At 34.1% G+C, this 24556-nt stretch overlaps 1 protein-coding gene across 3 annotated transcripts in view; it reads right to left on the bottom strand.

The window, feature by feature from the left end:
* The window catches only part of LOC106459000 (la-related protein 4-like), a 105053-nt gene that overhangs the window by 56566 nt on the left and 23931 nt on the right, over positions 1 to 24556 (bottom strand). Inside the window, exon 3 of one of the 3 annotated variants that reach the window (XM_022385371.1) lies at positions 18146 to 18264. The exons of 1 other annotated variant lie outside the window; for it this stretch is intronic. The gene's annotated coding sequence lies outside the window, so the exon portion shown is untranslated. The remainder of the gene's footprint in view (positions 1 to 18145; positions 18265 to 24556) is intronic. One more of the 3 variants, XM_022385373.1, reaches the window with a different exon arrangement.

Genomic DNA, 24556 nt, shown 5'->3' on the forward strand with positions numbered 1-24556 from the left:
TCTTTGGCTTTTGTGATCTCATCATTTTAATTTTACTCTGATTGACAGTTTTTCACATTAGTGAACTTTTTCATTATAATGATTATTGCACTACATTCCTTTTTAAAATCAAGACATTAATGTGTATAATATTGCATATTATAGATGGTAGATAACAGACTGCTTAGGTAATTGTGATGTTTTTGTGTCTTTTCTCTCAGTACACACTAATGTTTTGCTTGTGTTCATAAAAAGTGACAATGATATCTACATGAAGAAAATTTTAGGAAATAATTCATATGCTCAATAAAAAAAAAAAAGACATTCCCAGTTCAAGTATCATTACTCGAAAATGAAAAATGTATTACTACTACAGCATTTTTGAGGCAGTGATTTTATTAATACATTAGTAATTACATTCTGTTCCAGGCTTCCATGCACAATGTTAACAAAAGTTAAAACCATTATTAAAGTCATGACAGTGCAGCTAACCTGATAGAATCTTAACTGTTCAAATCAATGTAACTATGTGAGAAGGCAAACCAATGGGACATGGTAACAGAATGTTAACAGTGTGGGTTGTTTTTGTACTAAAGAAGTGGAAGATATTGTTAAACTATTAAGTTGTAAGCTACACTTTTTACATTTTAATTTAGATGTTTGTTTACTAGAGGGAGCTAATCAGGATGATGACATGCCTGAAAAGTTCATGAAAGTTAAGGCCTCTGTAGAATCTGGCAATTTTGGACAGTGTGTAGAAAAAAACAAGAGAACAGTGTAAATACAAGACCCAATGAAGTAGTCAATTAATGAGTAATAAGTACTCAGTTCAGTGTTAGTAGTTAGCAAAGAAATTCTTTAAATAAGTTATTTGTATTAAAGAAACTTAATATTAGTATTATCACAGTTTTTATTGACCACAAAAATGCAATACCATATAATGTGAGCACCTTCAAAAGGTGGATCTTTCTTCTTCAAGAGCAAACTGAAGATAGGTCCACCTTTAGAAGTGTTCAGGTTACAAGGCATCATATTTTTGTGTTAAATTGATTTCTAAACCTACGTATTTTCCTAACATCATGAGTGTTTCTTTTAAACCCTTCTTTGTAAACTTTGACCTAACATGAAACTTATGTAAAAGTGAATGTAGTCCATAACAATATTAACGAAGAAATAAATTAATGTTATTGTTACATGGACTGTACTTGAAACATTTGGTAACCTTCCAATGATAGAACATGTTATAACACTTGTATTAGGAGTGGGATTATTTTGGTGACAATAAAATAGTTTTGTCTTTGACTAAACTTGAACTTTAAGATGACGAAAATGTTATTGTTACATGGACTGTACTTGAAACATTTGGTAACCTTCCAATGATAGAACATGTTATAACACTTGTATTAGGAGTGGGATTATTTTGGTGACAATAAAATAGTTTTGTCTTTGACTAAACTTGAACTTTAAGATGACGAAAACATGTAGCGGTCAAAAATCTACTGGAAATGATCAAAATGGAAAGAAGATCAAGAAAAAAAGACAGAAATTTAAAAAAAAGAACAAGAACAAAGATGAAGTCATTTACAGAAAATTAGCAAAGACCTGCAAAACACTTGCAGTCGAATTAGTATCTTTATTGCAACATTACTTCTTTAAATACAGGATCATATTTATAAACCATGATTGATTATATTTCCATTTCACTTAACATGAAGCAAATTAATACCAAGTATTAAGCTGATATATTGTAATTTCTAATCTCAAAATAATACAAAAGAATTCTCATCACAGACACTGAAATCTGTAAGTCTATTTGTGTTAGGCTTAACATTAGTTAAGCCTTTATTAAGTACAACCCATATTTGAGAAAGAGAAATTATCACTAACTTGTGCATGTGTTTTATTCTAGTTTAGTTAGTAACAACAACAAACATCTGACTGGCCAAAATATAATTTTTAAAATCTAACTTTTCAACATGCACATCAGACTGAAGACAAAATCCACAATGCATTTGAAAAAACTGTAGAAAGGCATCAATAGTGGACAAAAGAATTGTAATGACAAAATTGAAGAAACAGAAAAAAAAAAACTAGTGACAGAATAAAGCATCTGGAAAATAAACTGGTAAAGGTAAATAATAAGCCAGTATCTGCCTCATAACTTCAACCTAAAACCAGGTTTACAATAAAATATAGAATAGAACATATTTGGTCTACACCTATTACCAATACTGCTGTATCATCTGTTGCTGCATGATCTTCTTGGACTAATCCAACCATGTCAATACCAAATTTAGTTTCTTAATTTAGCTGGCCAATTTAATAACCTTACCCTAATAAGAATCCAACAGACTATTTTGTAAGTGTACCAGGGGAGGTATATCACACTCAGATCAAAATAATTTCCAGATTAAACAGGTGGAATAGTGACAAACAAGCTATACATCTTCCTGCCCATTTAAAATGACCAGCTTTATTGACATCAAGTAACCTTATAGCCAAGAGCCATAAGAACTATCAAGTATTGGTAGCTGCCTTATCCAACAGGTTTGGGATTTGGTGTAACACACTAGAAAGAAGTATTTACAGCAAAGTTGCTGAACAGGATACAGAGAAAAAAAGATACCTTAGTTGAACTTGCAGAATATTTGAGAAGGTGGATTAGTTGACACATTTATAGATACCAAAACAGACAAGAATATAAGAATTAGATTGAAGCAAAGTAGATGAAAATGTTTGAAGAAAGCTCTGCAGCTGGTTATGGAATTTGAATTAATTAGAGTTTCAGATATATAACTAAAAGCAGCATCTAGAATCTATAAGAGCATTAGAGCAAATAGTACTAAAACATCAACTCCCCATGATGATAGTCAATAAAAACTGAAAGGATCAATTATAAAACTAGTTACACAGAATACACGAAATAAGTACAAGTGTAACTTAAAAGACAGATGAAACTTGAAACGACAGAACTGTAGATAAAAGCCTGTATGGAATAAAAACTTCTTCCAACAGATACCAGAAAGAGGAAACTGTTACAGATACAAAAAACCATGCCATTACAGACACGAATGTGAGGAATCAAAAGCTGTTATTAATCCTATGACAACAACAGTTTTTAAACTCCATTTTGCACATCACTAAGTTACATTAAACATTTAATTAAACCACTTTACTATCAATGTATTTTAAGGAAATTATTATTATCAAGTGTGTTATAATTAACTTAGTTTTATTCTTATATTTCAAAAGAAACATTGAAAGCAATAGTGAAATTTCTTAGGTTTGTGTCATGTGATGCATTAACTATAAACAATGTTGAAATTTAGCAAAGTATAGCTTGAATCATAAAGGGGTAGTCATCTACATGTAAGTCTAGATCATAATGTAGCTTACTTGTCCTTTTGACAGGTACAATTCGAGACACTTTTACTGAATGTAGTTGATACAAGAAATAAATTTTGCCAAACTCTGACAGGTACTACTCCCACCTTCTATAGTTTAACACTGAGCTTTAGTTTATAGTTGTTTAAAAGAGCTAATTGTATACTATAATCCAATAACAGTTATTTTAAAATTGGTGCCAAGTTGTCATTCTTTAGTTGATGTAACTACTTATACTATTATTGGCTGCTCTGTTAATGATAGCACTTCAGTTGTTTCTTACCTAAATAGGTTATAGTTAGAGAGACAGTTAAATTGTATTTAAGTTTTATATTTTAGTTAATTATGCATTATTTGTGTTTTAAAATTCATATTTGAAAGGTTTAACAATTTTTTATAAGATAACTAAAGCTTTCTCTTGTACTGCAAGGCTTACATTCTAGAGATTATGCAAATGAAATGTAAAACTGTAAGATAATAAACTGTATTTTTATACCCAGAATGAAACTCACCTTGCAAGTGAACTACTCAGATTCTGAGTGCAAATAATTAAATTAAATAATGAATTTTTATTAGAAATAATAGAAAACCAAAATCAAATATTTTATTTTTCTCAAACTACATAGTTTTCTGAAAGTTCTTGTCACACTTTAAACAATTTTATCCACTCATTTTATTATTGGAACAAAATTTAATGTGAGTTACATGACATGCTTCACCTTGCAGTACACATTATTGTTACAGAATTAAACCAAGTAGACAACACCCTGAAGACACGTCTCAGAGCCCAATCACACCAAAGGAACAACAGAGTTAATCAGACAATAACAACAACAAAAAACGGGAATTAAGTGGATTTAGGGAATAAAGTTTAGCTGGGAATTCTTCATTTACACCAAATGAGATTTGAAGTTCATTATTTGAAAAAAAAAAACATCCACGAAGCCATAGGTTTATTGATCAAAAGCCTTGCAGTATGTTGATCAACACTAATTCTACAGAAGTTTTTCAACCTAATTTGGTAAAAAAAAAGGTGGAAAATTGTTTCCAGAGATGAAGAAAGACAGAAGGATGAGAAGAGCAGGTGGTTATAAAGTTCCAGCAAATGAAAGTTGGTAGTTACTCTTACTATAAGAAGCTTCTCCATACCTCATGAGGAGACACATGAATGCAAGATTAAGCTAGCTCCAAACATATTCATATAATATAACCAGGAAATCCTTACACTATATGGAAATTGCTATACTGTAGTTTAAAGTTCCAGTGACATTAAGGAGGATGGTCACTGTACCACCAAAAAGTGAAATACTCAAACCAGTAAATCTTACTAATAAATACACATCTAGTGGCTGTGGCACAGTGAAACCAAACACTCCAGCATGTTCAAAGGGATTAATGGATGGAAGAGCTCTTGTGGATCTGAAGAACAAAGACATCATGCATTACTTTACTCAGGAAAAAGACTTAAATCAGTTTGTGATAAAATGAAAAGTCACTATGATGTTAGCACTGAAAAGATTAGGCTTCTTTTGTAGTGAATTTCTTATCCTAACCAAAATGTTAATTTCAGTGAAAAAAACATGATGTAGAAGTCTAATCTATTCTTTGACTATTCTGCTGCAGCAGACTAGTTTCACTTAATTAGCAGCTCATAAGTGCTACTTAGACAAACAAAGTAAACCTAATATAGTGTTGAAAGTTTTGTTTTGATGTACATCCTTTACTAACCACTAATGACCGAAAATACTCTAGGCATTTGGCTAACATACGACATACCTTAAGAATTAATTAACCATTATAATTCAGCAGACTAACTGTTCTTAACATTTTCCTTACCTGAAAACGCATTTCATATAGATACCTCTGTGCAACACTAAGGGCTATTACCTCATGCACAACTGCCATGAAATTTCCTGTGCATGCCACAAGTCTTCAATAAACTCCTAGCCCTACAAATGTCTGTGTATTGTGCCACCCTATGGTGTCATCATAATGTAGCCCTCCACCATAGGAGGACAACATAATCTCTATGCACAGTAATTCCTATAAGCACTAGCATGTAATCAGCTGTTTATTTTTGATAAGGAAAGGGAATGCACTGGAAGGAAAGATGGAAAGTGATGCAGAAGTATCTAACTATCTTATATACATTTTCATGTTAATGTCAAAAATTTTACTTCTCTACAGTACTAAGAGCTAGAGTCCTACACTGAAGATGGTGGAGGGCTAGTGTTTAACAATTACAAAGATGAGCTCCTTTCTGAAAGAGCATCGAAAGGGAAAAGCCATATCAATACCTCCAGACTGGGAAAGTAAGGGTTCTCCCATGCTTCACTAGACAATTAGGGGAGAACACCAGAGTGTACATAGATCACTGATATAAGGCACAATCATCTGGGATTGGGTCCTCGCTGAAAGATAGAGATAGTGCAATGAGTTACTACAACTAAAGACAGTAAGCAAAAGCCAGGTGAAAGGACAGGACAACACTTGTTGCTGTCTTTTTAAAATGTGCAGAAATAGTCATATCAATTCTATAGCTATAACACTGAAGCGGGCCCGGCATGGGTTCGAATCCCAGTCCCACCAAACATGCTCGTCCTTTCCAAGAGGGAAGGCTGTCAAGTGGGTTGCATCCTTGACAAAAGAAACGGCTTTAGAAACAATGGCAGAGCAAGATCTGCCATCGGCTCGACGGTCCGCAAGGACTATGAAAAAAACAACAACAACAACACTGAAGCAGTCTTGCAGAAAATTCCATCTCAATGGTGGGCACTGAGCATGGGTTCAACACTTTCCATACTCCCACTGCTCAAAGTGGATTTTTGGTAAGTATTCTAAAAGTAATTCCAGCCACTTCGAAAGATCCCATGAAACCAAACATAATGAATGTAGTATCTAGCTCCACATGATAAGGTTGTTTTTGTTTTTTCGTGTTTACTTCCTTTTTTTTTGCTGTGTAAAAAAAGGAATGGCACACACACGTGGTAATGTTAGGAAATATGTGAAGGGCATGTAGATAATGAAAAAAGTTGTTGATCTGAAGAGTGACAGAATACATAATGCTTTGTAAAAGTAAAAAACATTTGTTCAATTAACTCTTTCCACACAACCAAGTCAAAGTGCCCGTCAGGACCTTTTATAGAGTTACATTTATAATCTAATAAGACATCTTTATTATCAATGTATGTCAATGAATAAACTTATATAAAAACATAGTTTCAATTCACATTTTAATATTATATTAGTTTTAACTCTTTAATTTCAAAAATTCACAGGCAAACCTGTAGTAAAGATGCTTTGTTAAAAAATTATTTTTTGTTTATGTGTGTGTGTGTGTGTGTAAAACAGAATTGTAACATTTTCTAAAAAAAGGGGCAAATGTCAGAAAGATGCAAATAGTAAATTCAGGTTAAAGTGTGTATAATTTCATTGTTCCAGGTTACAAAAATTGATCAGCTTCATTCTTATTAAGTTAATGTTACAAGTTAGTATCTTTACAGTGATGTTTATCCGATATACAGGACACAATAAAATTGGCTATTCCCTCTTCATTTTCACTAACATTTTCTAGCGCTGGTACATAAGCAGGATTACTGGGAAGTTTGATCACCACTGTTTGCTGCTGCAGGAAAGAAAGACAGGAAAATTGTGGCCTATGTGACATTCATCAGTTACCAGTAGTAAATGATAATACTGCAACTAGGGAGGGGGATAATTAGAGAGGAGGCATTAATTATGGGCAATATAGTATGTTTCACAATAACTCATATCATTGAACTCCCAAATCAAACAACAAACTATACTACTGACTGTACAACAACTGAATTTTGAAACTGTTGGCCAGTTACTGTTTTCCTTAGCTCATTTACAGAAATAATTTAGCATTATCTCAGCTGTTCATTTTTGACTGAATAAATGCTGATTGTATCTAGTGAGTGCAATAAAACAATTTATATGAGTAACTGATTTTGTCTTTGCTAGATAGCAGAATGAAGCACATCTGACTGTGGTTAATGATAAATTTTCCAATAAATAAATGAAGACTAATTTTTGTGGTATATGTACAAATCTACATAAGAGATAAATTCCAGCTTTCTTAACTATAAAAGATACATTACATCTTTTGCCAAATTATACCTTAAAAAGTAAAAACAATATTATTATTAGTCATGGCTTTGAACTGTAGCTGGATAATGACCCAAAATATGATTCCCTGTAGAATAAGAAATATTCCGGAGGAAAATAAGAGTTGATGATATAAAAATTATGAAACAGTCAACTTGTAACCTTATGTTGATATTATCAAGGCACACAGGGTATAGTGTCACGCAGCCAAAACAATCTGCACGACACACTGTGTTTTATTAACAGGAGTGAGAGTTTAGTAATTTGTCCATTTCTGTAGCTCAGACTATGGGAATCCAAACTATCACATATTTTCAGTGGATGTGCTCTACTGGAACCTTCACATATCAAATTTCAAAGCAATCCATGAGACATAAAATCTCTAATTTTGATTGAATTTCTTCCTTTTTGTTTCTTTGGACCAAAAGTATGGAAACTTTATTTGATAGAAAAACATACTTAACTTTCATGCTTTGTTTTCTTTCAAATTTGGTGCCTTATAAACCTTTACAACCTACAATTAGGTGTCAAATTTGGTTTAAATATAAGCCACATGTACGAAGTTATTCAACAAAAACTGCTCAATTTTTGACCAAAATATTTGTGCACTACACAAAAAAGTCATGTGAGCTATCAGTCAGAAATTCTTACTAGAGCTTCACCTAAAAGTTAAGGTGGGCTGTTTTAATTTTTTGTCATTTGGATTAACCCATTAGATGTGGCAAAGGAAAATTAATATCCTCGAAATATCCTCAATAAACATTGAAACATTAAGGTCTATTAGGTAAATTCACACTGTGTCGTCCCTGGCCTGAAGCAGCAAGTGTTCCATATTTCTCAAGAATTTCAAACATCACATTGTAACTAAATTCTCTTAGTTTCATTCTTTTTCTATGTTTGACCAGGTATACATTACATGCATTGAGGTTGGTGACATCAAGCATATGCATAAAGAGTTTGTGATACCATTTCAGTATTTTTCTCACACACTCTACCCCTCCAACCTGTGTATCACTTTTGTCAACAAACCTCCTGTTCTCTGTTTAGTCAATCACTGCATCTGGTTTCATTATAGGTTCCTTAGTTTTATAGTCCACTTTGCCACTGTCTTACATTTGACCTTTGTGAAAGGTATGGAACACTGTCACATCTCGTTTGTCATGCCAGTTTATCACAAGTACTTTACTTGATTTTTCGCTCAAATTCACCATCATGCATTCATGACATAAGCAGTTTTTTGTGCATGCATGAAGTTACTCAAATCTGGTGATGAATACCAATTATCAGTGCCCTTTTAATAAATAAATCAATAAAATAAATGCCCTTTGTCCATATACTTTGCCATTGGCTTCTTCATCACAACACCAGAGACTTCAAGACGGTCATTTTTGGGGATGTCAGTGTCAGTACCTGTATACACAATGACATCTAATACAGTTCCAGTTTCACAACAGCATAAAACAAAAAGTTTTATTCCAAATCGATAGCAATTTGATGGTATATACTACTTGAAAACAAGCCTACCTTTGAACAAAACTAGAGATTCATTGATCACTAGCTTATGGAATGGGTAAAAAAAATTCGCTGGATCTTGATGTTACCATAGCAAACACTTTTCTAAGTTTCCATATTTGATCATTCTGAGATGGATGGTTATTGTCAGCGAAGCGCAAAAACCTCAGGAGGAGGAGAAACCTGTCCCTGGTCAAACCACAGATCACCTAGTCCACCTGGTAGAATCAGCATACCAAGGCTTCAATAAAAACATACCACAATAGCCATGTTTCTAGACATAAAACAAGCATTTAACACCGTCTGGCATAACACTATCAGATTCAAATTATGTTTAAATAACACTCCCACACCCATCACCAGATGGATATCCAGTTTTCTTTCTAATCGTACCATGGCAGTAAAAATTAACAACTCAATCTCTCCCTCTTTTCCGCTAAATGCTGGAGTACCACAAGGCTCTGTTCTGAGTCCCCTCTTGTACATAATCTTTGTCAATGACATTCCGTTCCCCAAACTACCATACACCCTCACATCACAGTTTCCGGATCATATCGCAGTCTGGAGTACTTCTCGTGATCTACGAATAGCCGCCATCCATGTACAAAATACCCTGGAAATAATCATAACATGGTGTAACCAATGGAGGGTTACCCTCAACCCAATTAAAACCCAAGCCATAGCACTCCACAGACACATCGACAAACATCTAAAAAAGCTACAAGTCATGCTATATTTATATCACACCCCTATTACACTCTCCTCTTCAGCAAAGTTCCTTGGTATCACACTAGATAAAAGACTTTGCTGGACAGTCCACATCAATAACATTTTGAAGTGATTATTTATTTAAAAACATTGAAAATTGATCAGAATAAATCAAACTGTATGAAAACTCTAAAAATGACAGATGCAAAAAATAATAATCACTGTTCTACCTTTAAGATAGGCTTGTGTCAAGAGTTATTATTCACTGCCCAATGGGTATGAGGCCCAAACAGTTTCATCCACCAAGATAGGCAAGGTAAGGTTGTCTACAGACTCTTAAGACAGACTCAAATGAAGTCAGGGCACCTTGAATTTCTTCTGAGGCCTATATAGCCTTACACTTAACCAATTTTCTTGCTCCCAACTGAGAGCCATCTTAGTATGGCAGAGTCAGAGTTGTAATCCAATAATGTGTAATCTGACAATTGGATATGCATAAGACTGAAGATTGTGCTTGATCACAATTTGAATCTACAGTCTGATTTTATTCTTTTAATCAGAATGAATACATCTTCACATTCCACACTGCTGATTGGTAGCACTAAAATCAACTTCACAACTAGTAATATATTTGGTCATCTGTCCTTAACATTGCTGAGAATCTTTTAGCACAAATCTATGTAGCTTATGATATTGTCCCATTGTTGGATAAACAAGACTGTTTAGTGTAAGTGTTATTATTTAGTTTATAACTTAATGGCTAAATATAATGCACCAATGGTATATAGATTGGAGATGAATTGGTAGTGAAAGAAATTTTATTATAAATAGAGAATGTTTCGACAAGCTTAGGTCATCATCAGATACGATAAATATAAGGTGGTGGACAAGTGAGGAAGCATACTAGAAAGAAATACGTAGCAGAATAAAGACAAATGTTTAGACTTACACAATGTTGGATATACAAGACTGTTTAGTGTGTTATTATTTACTTTATTTTCTGACTTAATGTTTATTGATTGTTTAGTTTTAAGACAAGAGTGTTGAAGTTCAATTGTTTTAAAAGTGTTAGTTGGGACACATTTTGTTACATAACTCTATACGATTCATACATTGTGTTTGCAGTTACATTGTTGTCTAGGCTTTTCTAATATTGTTTACATCACGTTACTCGAATCTTCTGTATTTTTCTCATTACCTTAAGTGAGTATTGTTACCTTACAGTGCCACTCGTGTATTTTTGAGAGTTTGAGGCCTCAGTTAGGCAATGTATAAATACAGGCACCAAGTAAGCAGAATTGAAGTAAGAGAAAAAATTAAGTTCAGTCAGAAAAAAATAAGTATAGAAAACATGTAGTTAGCCAGCATGCAAGTGGTTAGCTTTAACATGCAGTATTTTAAAGTGAGTTTCACAGTTTAATAGAGATAAGGAAAAAAATGTGTACTGCCAAGGGTGTTTTGAAGTAATTGAACCAATCGGTGTGGACTTTGATGAAAAGGAGACAATTATTTGAAGTTCAAGATACAACTGTGGTAACCCATGTGGTAGCATAAGTGAATTATTCACTGATAGTATTGTGATAAGAGTAGAGCAAAATAGTTCGGATTATCAATTGGATTTTGAAGTACTTGAATCAGCCTAAGTGGACTTTTGACAAGAAAAGAGAATTATTTAGAGCTTTAGATACGACTGTGATATCCTATAGTGTAAATAATTCTTGTACATACATTTGACTTGTTTTGTTTGAATATATTATTTTAAAACAAGTGGATTGTGTGCTGTTCATTTATTGTTTGAATTTATCGACAAGTCACAGACCCCTACCATAGAAGGATCTGAGCCCACCCATATATTGAAAACTCTGACACACAACCTTTTAAACTCATGAACTGCATTATATGCATTTTCTGTGTACCAGAAAAATTCATGCATTTTTACATTATCCAGTCTGCAACTTTTGGTTCCTGTTTGAATGGCATTGGATTTACTTATTTTATCAAATTGCTCAAGTACACAACAGTATATATTATATTCATCCTTTCTGCACCAAAGTTGACCATTTTCCCACAAAATTTGATACACTCATGAGCAATTTTTCTCATATTCATCTGCCCACTTGCTTTCAGAGGTCACTCTTAATTCTGGTGTTATCAATACTGGAAAATTTAAAACCAAACTTAAACAGCGAAGACTGTGTCATTTCTTATCAATACTTTTCACTTCAAAAACTCTTTGGTAGCAACAAGCTAACCTCCAATAGTAATTAAGTTTCTCAGTTCCATTTATAGCAGGATTAAGCATATGGACAAACCTTTTATTACCTATTACAAATTAGACACCAGACAAATACATTTCATAATGGTAAAATCAATCTTTTAAAGGTACAAAAAACTTAAATTAGTTAATTGAAATCATGTAGTATCAAAGTTCCTCATAGAATAACATCTCTCATATCATTTCTTTTATTACGTTCCTCAGTGCTAAAAATCTTATCATCTATTTCAGTTACGTGTTCCATATTCATGGATGCCACCATTTTGTTATACTCATTATCCCCAATGAAAATCTACTTGGAATATGTACACTGCGTATATTGAATGACATGTAGAATACATCTGATGGCACTGTGTGGTTCATATGTTTCAATCCTCAGATGAAACTTTATTTCTAGTGAGGAAATTTTCCCAAATGAGTGTTAAAGTAAAATAAATTAACATTTATTCCAACAATTTCCAAGGTTTTGTTTAGATATTTGAAATTATTTTATTTCATTTGATAAAATTACTTTGTGCTATAAAGAAATTTATCACTTCAAGGTAAGCGGAGAATTCTACACGATAAACATATGATGGAAGATGGCTATTCTGTGTATGGAGGTAAATATCAAAAATACATTTTCAGGTAAGGAAAACATTAACAATAATACATTATTTGATAGATTAAAACGTTGGTTTTCTATTGGTTATAAAGAATTTGGTATAAAACATCAGAGAGAACTGTTGACTATTCGCGAAAGAGAGGATGTGACAGGTGGGTCTGGTTTTCTAGTTATGGCTCTGTAAACAAATAAGATTGAAGGCTATAAAAATTATGCTTTTCCTTAGTAATATCTATATTATAATGAGTAATTTAAGTTAAATTTCATATTTCTTGGAGGGGTGATAAATTAGAGAAGAGGGAAGACCTAGAAAACATGTCACAATTCTCATACTAGGGGAGATTAAGGATTATTTTTCTCAATATTTCTTTATAAAATTAAGAAATTAAAACTTACATAATATTATAAATTGAATTATTAACTACTTTTTAATATCATACTTATTTGTATACAATGATAACCATGGGTAAAAATGAAAACCCAAATTTTATACCACAGTAAGCTTGTCACAGAAAAATTTGAGCCCAAAGAAACTTACAAGGCAGAACTGACTATCTCTGAAGATAGCATAGGCTATGTTTCAGCCACTACATTTCACACTCATGGATCCTCATTCTTCTCAGTAGTGTATTGACCAGATGTGTTGAAATTTCTAATAATGGTTTAATTTAATATTTGCATCATTATGAAAATTATTTTCATTTTCTTCAGCTTTTGCTTCAAAAGTTTCAATATTTTATCATGACTTCTCTGTTTGGCCTGTTCCACATATTCTGTCCTATCCCTCCATACTTTGTTCCTTTATCAGGACTTGGATTGATTGACATTCTTTTTTACTGCACCCCTCCTTCTCCTTGTGTTCATATTATTTGTCTGACCCTCTTTCCTTGCTCAGATGTCCTCTGTGTTATTTTTATTTTCCACCTGGTGACCTTGTTTGATGATATACAACTTCTGTCCTCATTCAATTCCTAGGTTTTTCTCTTTATTTACCTTGTCCTTTATTCCTATTTCTCTCCTTTTTACCTTCCATTCCAGACTCCAAGCCATCTTCTTTTTCTCATTTTTCCTCTATTAGTAAACTCATTTGTCACTCTTCATGCCAATGATTACCACACACATATAATTCTGCAGGTACCTTTCTATCCTCCTGCTGTTGGTCCCACTTTCTGCTGACGGTCATTTTCCATTTCTCCACCTCTATCCCTTTTCAAACTCCTCTTCTCTCAACTTTCTTCCCATTTCTCATTCTCCTCCCTCCAGCCCCATCTATGGTTTTTTCACCCCATCTGCAGTCAGCCACCTTCCTAAATGTCTATCTCAGCCTTTCCTCTTTTTTTCTCTGTCCCAACCCTATTTTGCATCTTCCCATTCCTTGTTTTTTTTTTTCTTCGCCTCAGCACTGGCTCCTCTTATATATTTGTTGGTACTGTGGGGACCTTTGCTTTCCGTATTCATGACATGTGGCTGGCATTCCCTTTCTTTGAACAATTACATCTAGGACATTTCATTTTTACCTCCCTTTCTCCTATTACATAGAATTCTCAGTTGTTGGGGGGGGGCTTGTCTTGGGACCTGGTTCCTTTCTCTCACACATTCACTGTTCAGTACTTTTGAGCATTTCCTTCTTCTCTCTCATCTCAACCGAGATCAGCCTATCTTCTTTGCCTATGAACTATGGCTTACCTGATCCCCAGATTTTACACTTCTTGTTCTCTGTATGAGAGGGTCTTTCCTTTTTGGGGACTCTGGCTTCTCTAGAATTCCTTCATTTGGGGCATGCCCTTATAACTCTCCTACATCAGACCTTACAAACCCTCAGTTTTCTTTCTTGAGGTCATTTGTCCTTTTTGTGAGCCTCTCCTCTAGGAATTGTCAGTGACTGGACCCTGCTCATTCTACTTCCCTTACAACCTCTCATACAAGATCTACCACATCTTCAGTGCTTCTCGCTCAGACTAAGGTACATTTTTTGTGAGGGCAGGTCTTCTGATGTTTGTATGTTGGACTAGTGTCCACCCCCATCAATGTGCTCAATCTTTTCTCTCTTTGCTGGATATGTTCCTATTCCTGCTCCTTCTGGTGATTCACTTGGTCATGTTCTACTGAAACTTTTCCATGGCCTTTTATTTGTTATTGGCTATTATCTGTAAAATTTTGTGCCCTTTTTGATCATTTGCCAAGAGATTCCTACTTGTTGGTGAATCACCTTTCTAGATAAAACTTTATTCTGTCAACAAAGCAGTCTCTGTACTCCCAGACCTTCCTAGGGGTTTACTCTTGATTGGACACTTGCCACCCTTCTCTACTATGGGCTTCTCATTTACAGGAATTTATTCCTCTCCCTTTAGCTCTGGTTGTAATTTTTCTCAAACAGGCCTGGTCTTATATTTTTCTCCATACCTATTCTCATATTCTAAATAATCATACCTGTACAAATATTAATTTTGGAGAAATTTTTCTCCTTGAATGATTTTTTTTGGTGATCAAAAATTGTGAGTTATAAAAAATCAGTGAATTTTGGAATCTATTATTGGGCTAACTGGCATAAATTTTAATGGCATTCAAGTCTATGCTTAGTTCTAAGCCTAAATGTCCCATCTGCACATTGTTGCTTCACTTTCAGTTGATGATATCTGAATGAAACTCTAGGTCTAGCCTATCTAAGTATAAACACCGTGCATAATTGGTGATGATCATGGTCAACTGACTGTTTCAGTTGATCTCTCCAAGTCTTTAGGCTCTCTACTCACAATGCATATTCATTATGCCAAGGTTTACTGAATCATAGGTCAGCCAATCAGGATGGGTACATGTAACTCAATTATGACTACCTCTCTACACTAAATGAATATTTAACTCTTAAGCGTTAGGCCGAAGATTGCCGATTATTGGCCAGCCAATCACCTTGCCTTGGTGCTTTGCCAGTAAACTGATCTTGGTCTATAAAACTTGAACAAAATTTTAATTCAATCATAACTGATAGACATTTCATAAGTATTAGGTTATGTGAAAGTTTTGCCATTGTAAACGAATGCAATGCACTCTGCAAGTAGGGATACTCAAGGAGACTCCCCTAACTAGTATTCCAGACTAAAAATGTCACACACTCTAGGCCCATGCTAATTGTTTGGTTGTTTTTGCAGTGCAACCCATTGGTTTCATTTTCCAGATGGAAGTTACTTACTTTCCTTTTTGGCTTTTCATAATCTGCAGCCCAATGCTGTAAACACAACTAACGATGCCTGATCCTTTCTAACCATAATACGATTAATACAAGTTAGATGACAAGCAGAAACTCTCAGAGCTGTGTTCTAAATATAAAGTACAGTATGATGATGCTGTTTCATCTTCATCAATGTACTGGGACTAATGGCAAAAAAAGCATGTAAAACAAAAGGCCACAGAAGGATTCCTACCTAAGATGGTTAGAGAAATATTTCCTTTCCTTCTGATGAAAGGTTTAGGATAGCTATACAAATGGCAATAAAGTGTTCCAAACAATCTGAAAAGAAAATACGAAAGGATGAAGATGATGACAATGCAGCCAAAAAAACCGAGGTTTAGATTATGTGGTGGTGGCAGGAAGCATAATGCTAAAGAAATAAGAAAAGCAGCATTTGACTAGTTCAGAGATGTGAGGAGTTCTCAAAGGTTGTCTGCCTGTGAATATGTTAAAGGCAAATTGCACAGAACTGTATCAACAATGGCTAGACACCTAAAAAGAACCAACTGATGAAAAGAACAAGTTGCAGTTTTCCCAAAGATGGATCAAAGGGTGGATGAGGGAATATCATGTGAGCTTCAAGAACTCCTACAAAAGATTTTCTCTCACACAGAATGACAGGGTTAAGAGAATTGTGAACTTCTTGAAGAACATTTACAGTATGTCATTTCTTTCTGACTAACTTCAAGAAGGAACCCATAATAATAAATGGAGATCAAATGCCCCTGCATAAGAATGAGTCTTCAAGTTGGAAAACACTAACACTCAGAGTTGAGCCAACATACACCAAAGAGAACTAAATGCTCTCCCATGAGTGAGTTATTGTCTTCACATGGTTCTCTAATGAAATATCTTACACACCATGCCAACACCTGAATTTCTCTTCAAAGGAAAGGGCATTTGAACCAAGTTGAACAGGTAATTATATACAGTGGGCTCTAAAGGATTCATAAAGGCATGGAACAATGCTTGGAACCATCAGCTACCTCAAGAATAGGTTCAACATGTTTTTGTAAAAAGACTTTGCCATATACATCTTGGTTGACTACTCTATCTACCGCACAGAAGTCTGGAAGAAACTCCATAAAAGAGGATCCATCTTTGTTGTCATAGGCAGATGCATCACTGAGAATGTTCATGTGAATGACACTCATGTTCACCATCATTTGAAGGCAAAGTACAGATAGCTGGATAAAGCACTGATATTGGAGCAACTGAGAGAAAAAACAGAATCCCATCACCAACCAGAGATGACATGATCAATATGCTGGTTACAAGCTGAGAAAGCCTGACTCATGACACAACCACTGCCATAAAGAACTTCATTTCAAATACCTTTGATGGAACAGAATATTTTCTTGTCTCTGATAGGCTGTACTCTTTGGTGAGGGACCAAATCAGAGCCTTTCACAGCAAACTTTTGAAGTCAAAGCCACTCACGAGTGTGAAGGAATTAGTAAAGACTATAACTCTACCAAAAGTTAACTAAGATGGAGTGAAGAAATTTCTGAAGATGAAGGGCAAGAGCTGAGGGACTGCAAAGGTGATGAAATTGATGCAACTTATGAAAATGAAGAATTGTCAGACAAAGAGGATGGCATGGAAGAGGCTGCTCCTTTCATCCTTGAAAAGCAACAACTGGGCTTTGTACTACCTGACAACACTAATAATGCATCCATAAATGCAGATGTCTCCTTCTTAAGTGAGATAGAAGAGTTGCTTGAAAAACACAAGTACTCAAAAGTCTTCATTCCTTCAGGTGTCAGTTCCGAGATACTTACTGCAAAGCCAGGAGAAACATCTAGAAAATAATTATTTCTAACACCAACATCTGCAAAGTCTTGGCAGCAGGTCTTCTGAAAATCAATAAATGGAAGACAGCAGTCCAGAGCTGGAAGAGGAGAAAGAAACTGTGTGAAGGAAACATTGCAAACAACCATAATTTCACCACAGGATCCTTTGTCTTTGTGAAGACAGGATGCCATGTTCTACCAGCCAGCATCATCAGTATCAATCCTTTGTCTGTCCGATATTTTGAGTCACTGCCAGGACAAGAAGGATTCTACAAATCCTCTGACAATATTTTCAATGTCCTTCAAAAAGACAATGAGAAAATCCTTGATGATCCAAGCGTTGTGTCTGGCAGATCAAGAAAAATATTCTATAAATTCCATCTGTGAACAATCATGTTATTTACCACTAGAAATATTTGGTTCTTAAGTTTACCTTTCCTTTTGGTAGTGCACACGTGTTGCTTAAAATTCATATCACTTAAGCAGGTATTAACAAACAAATGAATATAATTTATTTCATGCAGCATTCTTATTACCTTTACCTTTGCTCCAGGTTTTGTTTGCCTCTGTAGAATTTGTCACTCTCCTTAGCAGTTACTACTTTACATTTTGTATTGAATTCCTTGTGCCTCCTGTCAAACGAGCCCTCTTTGCTCTAAAATCCAATAACATTTCAACAAATACATTACTTTTATTATAGCATTTTTTGTATTAATATGCAATGTTAAGAGTTAAAAATACATTTTATTGAAGAAGAAACATTTAGTTAAACCTCATTGTTGTACATGGTTACTCCAAATTATATCACATTAATCTGGTAGCAAATAACTTTCCTTCAAAGTTTCCCTGCATTGCAATGACTAGTAAGATCACTCACTCTCCTCTCTGTGTGTCTGTTTGTTTCTGTCTCTCTCTCTTACTCCAATATACTTCATTGCACATCTACTAAAGTACAGTAGATGTTTGTTCAGGATATTTATTTTTTGTTCTCTTTATCTCAGATGATTTTTAGTCCCAATACTTGAGGTTTTTTTTTTTCATTTGCATCATGTTGGTTGTTTTACTTACTAAATTTCATTCAATAATTGTGTCATTTTCTTGTTTGTGACATTTTTGCACCATATCGTACATGCTTGTGTATTTCTTTGTTTGAAAATATATTGCTTGTTGTAATTAAAAAATGGACAAAGACAACAGCAATAAAATTATATTGGTTCATTTAAAATATATTAAGTTTCCAGGGCAGAGTAAAAAGACCAGTGGAAAAGATGAGCTACTGTAAGCAACTCTGAAATTATGAATCTTTTTAATAAAAAACACAAAATTCAATTTCATACTATGATTTCAACCTGTACAATCATTAAGTTTGAAGTCTGAATTTTTCCATCCTGCACTGTTATTTGAAACATGAGAGTACTTTCTTATTTGTCTCATCCTTCTGGACCTCAGATTTACACTCCATCCTTTTCGGGCCCTTTTGTTGGTGCCTCTCAGATCACCTTAGCCTTGATGTGCTCATTCAATGGACCCCCCTTCCTCCCACTCTCTCTCTTGATTTGCACTCTCACACATCCCTTCTTCAATGAAGGTTATCCTCCTTCCACTCTCAAGCGTGGAATTTGACCAGTCTGTCACCCATCAGACCAGACTTTCCACTACTGTGGCATCATTATTGTCATTTTCTCCTCATCCTTCCACTGCATTTTTGTCTATTGCCATGGTGGCAGGTCTTTTTTCATTGGTCCTTCCATCATCCATTTTATCCAAGTCATAATTCTGTGCATTACCTTTCTTCCTCTCTAACCAGCCTGTTGATCTAAGGATTCTCAGCTTCTGCCACTCTTAGTTGTTAGATGGTTCTGTCCATACATTTTTTCTTTTTCCAGTACCAAGATATGTTTCTTATCTAATCCTCTTCATTCTGTTCCACTCCATCACTCTTCTATGTCCCCCTTGCTCTGCTCCTTTGCCTGACTGAGACCTTGTTGGGGTTTAAACTTGATCTTGTGCATGTCCAATTCAAGATATTGCTCTCCTGTCCTTTACTGTCTTTCTATCCTGACTTGTTCCCTCCTACTTATTTCCTACAATTACCATTTTTCTGATGCCTATCCTCTAGATGCTTCTCACACCCTCTTCCACTGCACTTCTCCTTTCCCTTCCCTGGATCAATCCTTTCTTCCTCAGAGTTTGAACACTTAGGATAAACAGTACTTCTATCCAATCTCTGTTCTATAGGACTGTTCAAATCCAGTTCAGCTCCTGCATCTTGTTACACAGTTCTATGTGCCTTATCACTAATCTTATACTTTAAGGGTCCTTGTCTTCTTCTGATCCTATCCTGGCACCCCAATTTTTCATAAATCAAATTCTATCTTTTCCAGGATTGGCCCATCGACTCCTCTACTGAGATGTTCATCTTTGGATTTTTATGCTCACATTCTATTTGTAACCCTTTTCATCCTTTTCCACCTCTTCTTCACCAGCCATTGGACGAGTTTTTCCAGGAGGGCATGTAGACTCTTTTCATACATCACAAACATAAAGTGGCCCAAAGATATAACTAATTATACTGATCCTTTCTATACTTTTATCTGTGTAGTATAGTCTAGGTGAACATTTTCTGGTCCTTTCCACATCATACTGAAAAGAAAAAACATACCCCACTCCCACAGAAGGGATGGGGCCTCTAGAGACTGACAGTAAAGTTAAGGTGAACACAACATATATATATATATATATATATCAGTGATGTGTCACTCACATAACTTAGTCCCACAGCACATATGGTCTAAACTAGCTCCAACCTCACTTTACAAAATGGCTTTTTGACAGCTTGTATGGGAGTACTTGGATGAGAGAAGATGTGGTCTTCCATGGTTGTGGGCCTACAAAGCCCCTTCTATTGGGTCACATCCCATGGGCATCCTTTGGATGCTTTTTGAAGGGAGCTCATCCAGATGATCTTTGCACTGGTCCTTCCCACCATCTCAATGTGGAATTCTAGCTATTCTGGGTAAATACGTAAGTATTCATTTTGGAAGTTAACATTTTCCTTACCTGGAAAATGTACTTCCAATAGATAACTCCTAACACATTCCCACCCATCCTCCCCACTAGTGAAAAATACAAGAGCAGTCATTGAGCAAGGAGGTGTGTTGCACTCCTATTGTGGAGGGTTCTGACATCATCATACAGCAGTGCAAATTAACATCATTACCTGTGCAATTAGGTGTGAGTTTCAACAAGGCTGGTGGCTTTCAAAACTCTTCAGCAAAAAGCAAGAGCTGAAGAAGATAGCTATTCTGTATACAGAGGTATTTGTATCAGGATTACATTGTTTTCTGTACCCAAAATTGTTTATTTTGCCTTCAGTTTGAAACTTTATCACAGTATTCACATCAAAAAGCTTAGTTGAATTTTTAAAGGCTTTCAGCAGATAGAAACCCAGATAAATTATGATATTTATAGGACATTGTTTGCTTTGTGCATGTTATTATTGTGTTCTTAGATGCACTGGTTAACTAAATAATTATTTTGTGTAGTGATACACAATTAGCATAAAAATCTAGGCTCAAGTTTCGTCAACAGAGCAAAAAAAAACATGAAAACCCAGTAAATACTACATTTCTTGTTTTTCTTTGTATTCTTTATTTTTGAATATAAAAGTGAATAAAACGTAACAATTAGAAACTTATTAGGTTAGATAATATCTGATTAGGTAAGATAAAAGAAAATAATAACATTAAAAATTTTCATGAGTTACATGTTCACCAAGCGAGTTACAACTTTTATGGTGGGATAGTTAGTTAGACACAGTTTAAAAGGCAATAAAAGTATAAAATTAAGTATACACATATGTATACTGTTTTGAGCTTTCAGTTATTTAGGATAAACAATTGTAGTTTCCTGTTACAATTTGCATTAATTCTAGAAAGAAAAATGGGTAATCTATATTTATTTCATACTTTTTATGGTGGTTATGAGGTCAGTCAAATAGACTAAATGGGTATAGAATTAGGATAAAGAAAATAACAAATTTGCAGGTAAAAGCAGCACGTCTCTTCTGCTATGCAATCCCAACATGGCCAATTTCGACACCAGAAAAAGTGCAAACTGTCACTTGGAACTTGCAAGAAGGTATCTTTGTTCCAAATCCCATCTGAATTTGTCAAAATATGACCAAATAATTGACCAAAAACCTCCAAAATTATGCTTTTTTGTAAGCTCTGACCCCTTAAAAAACTCAAAATAGGCAAATCCAACTTTTTTTTTACTGTCAATATGTTGAGCATATGCAAATTTGTATTTTTGCCAACTTTCACCTTGATTACTGCACAGAAGCCCAAACTACACATTATTGGGTTGTTTCACCTTTGACCCCATAAAATCCTTTAAAAGATTAAATCAAAAATGAAAATTTTTATTAGGTCATACTGGAACAAGGTATAACCCTACCAAGTTTCAAATCAATCCAATGAGAAATAAAGGAATGGTGATCGATTGGGAAGTGTTTGGAAGAAGAAAGAAAGAAGAAGCAATAGAAAAACAGTACATCTCTCTGAAAAGACATATATTAGTCTTACTGAAAAATAACATTTGACTTTTATTTAGGAGGTTTTAGAGATTAAACAAATAAAATTTCACAGTATTCAGAAAAAGAAAAGTATTTTTAATTTTAATGTGAAAATCACTTTGCACTCAGAGCAGTCAAAACTTTGACTTCATACATTCATTAAGAAATTTTTAGTAAAAATACTTAATTATAAAATCTGACTTCTTTTGTACACAAAAGGTTTGTAATGTTTAGTAAAAGTTTGCCAAATTTCATGAAGATACATTAAGTACTTTTAGAGTTATAGTATGTATACCTTCAAAGTTTCACGATAGTTACAAGGTAGTGTAAAATACACGAGCCCATTGCAAGAGGGTTAAAGCCATCCAAGCAAACAGGAGTTTGGGCTGTATCTACAGAAATACTGAATACAAGTCTAAGAAGTTATATTATTGTACAGGCATTGGTTAGGATATGTTTGGAGTATTGTATTCAGTCTCAGGCTCTCTACCTTGAAACGGCCATTAAAATGTTGGAAAGGATTCATAGGATGGCTACTACGATGATACTCAAGATAGATCACATGAAGATAAAGATCTCTGAAATCTATTCCTGTTCAAAAAAGAAAAGTTAGAAGGGAACTGATTGAGATGTTTACGATTGTTAAGGGAATTGATAGTGTTGATGCATCATTCTTTTTTTCATACTAATAGTGAGAATGGTAAGATTAAGGGCCACAAATATAAAATTTGATAGAGTAGGTGTCATCTTTCAATAAAACAGCTTTATTTTACTTTACTTTTGGTAGACGTAGTTAATTTAACTCTCTTGCTACAAATAATGAGCACATCATGATATTTTAGTTATTTTCAAAATGTAAACTTTTTTATTAATATACGTCAGTTAAATTGGCATCAAAATATAGTTTATAATTAAAATTTTAATATATGACTTCATTTCTTACCATGAAAGAAAATATTTAAAAAAATGCTAAACATCCTTTTTGTGAGTAACATGGCATGTCCTTTTGTCTTATTGATCAGTTAATATTGTATTTCACCTAAAAAACAAGATCTATAATGGTTAATGAATTGGAACACAAATTTCATACAGTGACAAGCTAGAATATAAAATAAGAACTTCCCACCTTTTTGATTTGCTGAGATATCAGTATATTTAGCAAACCTACCATAGTAGCTCCTCCCATTAATCCTCTTGTCTACTCAAGCCTACTTCTCTGTACATGTTTATAACCAATAGAAAGAGCACATTCCAAACTATATAAATCTGACATCATTTCTAATTGCATTGAAGGGGAAAGCTGGAGTTTTACTGGAAATGTTGAATTGATTTCTGTTGACTATGTCATTTTTCTGAACAGAAATGAGATTTTTTTAACACACATACAGCTTAATTAGAAAGCCAGATAACTAGTGATTTTATTTGTACCAGTATAGTAATTTGGTAATTTTTTAGTTTTCTCAAATATATCTTTGAAATCTACAAAAATTCATTTGTCTTCTGACTCCACTTGAAAGAATAAAAATATAATGCTTAGCAAATATAAATCAAGTTTGTAACAGTGTAAGTACTAAAAATAGTTTATCTACATAATTTATATTTATTGTTCTATGTTGTAAGAAGAAAACAACAACTAGCAATTAAGCATTTATGAGCAAATAGTAATATACATGCATGTTCATAAGCATTTACACACTTCGTAAACCTATACTGCTAAATTCCAACCACCCCAGGAGGATAACTAACATCCAAATACCTAACAAGTTTATTGGATTGGGCTGGACTTTGTACAGAGCCATATCATAAAAATTTTTATCACTTTAGACAATTCTCGTTACAAACACCGTATTCTAAACAAGCCAGTAAATCCTATTCCATTGTGTTCTCGGAACTGGGCTTATGATAAACTCTGTGGGAATCATCTGTTTATTGCACCACCCATACCTGTTTGCTATTGACAGTGTCATAATATGGTGTCAAGTAAATAGTCTAATGGCACATTTCTATTTCAGCCACTAACAGTAAAATAAACATAGGAAACAGATGTGAAAAGAAGTAGAAAATCTCAGAAGAAGTACTTAGAAACTTTGTGGTCAATACTAAAAAGGATAGAACAGTATTAAATATCTTATTTTGCATTTTGTTAGGAGTTCGGTAAAATTGACTGAATGCATATGGAGTTAAGGTACAGAAAATAGTAGATAACATATAAAGTTCTAGTGAAAAAAAACTTGATATTTATTTAGGGGTTTTTAGAGATTATCCAAATGAAATATGATAATCATCTGATAAAGAAAAATATTTTTAATCTTAAAATGAAAATCACTTTGCAGTTGGAGCAGTCAACACTCTGACTCCATACATTCACAGA

Source organism: Limulus polyphemus, unplaced genomic scaffold (genome assembly GCF_000517525.1).
Source record: "Limulus polyphemus unplaced genomic scaffold, Limulus_polyphemus-2.1.2 Scaffold544, whole genome shotgun sequence".
In the NCBI taxonomy this organism is placed as follows: Eukaryota; Metazoa; Arthropoda; class Merostomata; order Xiphosura; family Limulidae; genus Limulus; species Limulus polyphemus.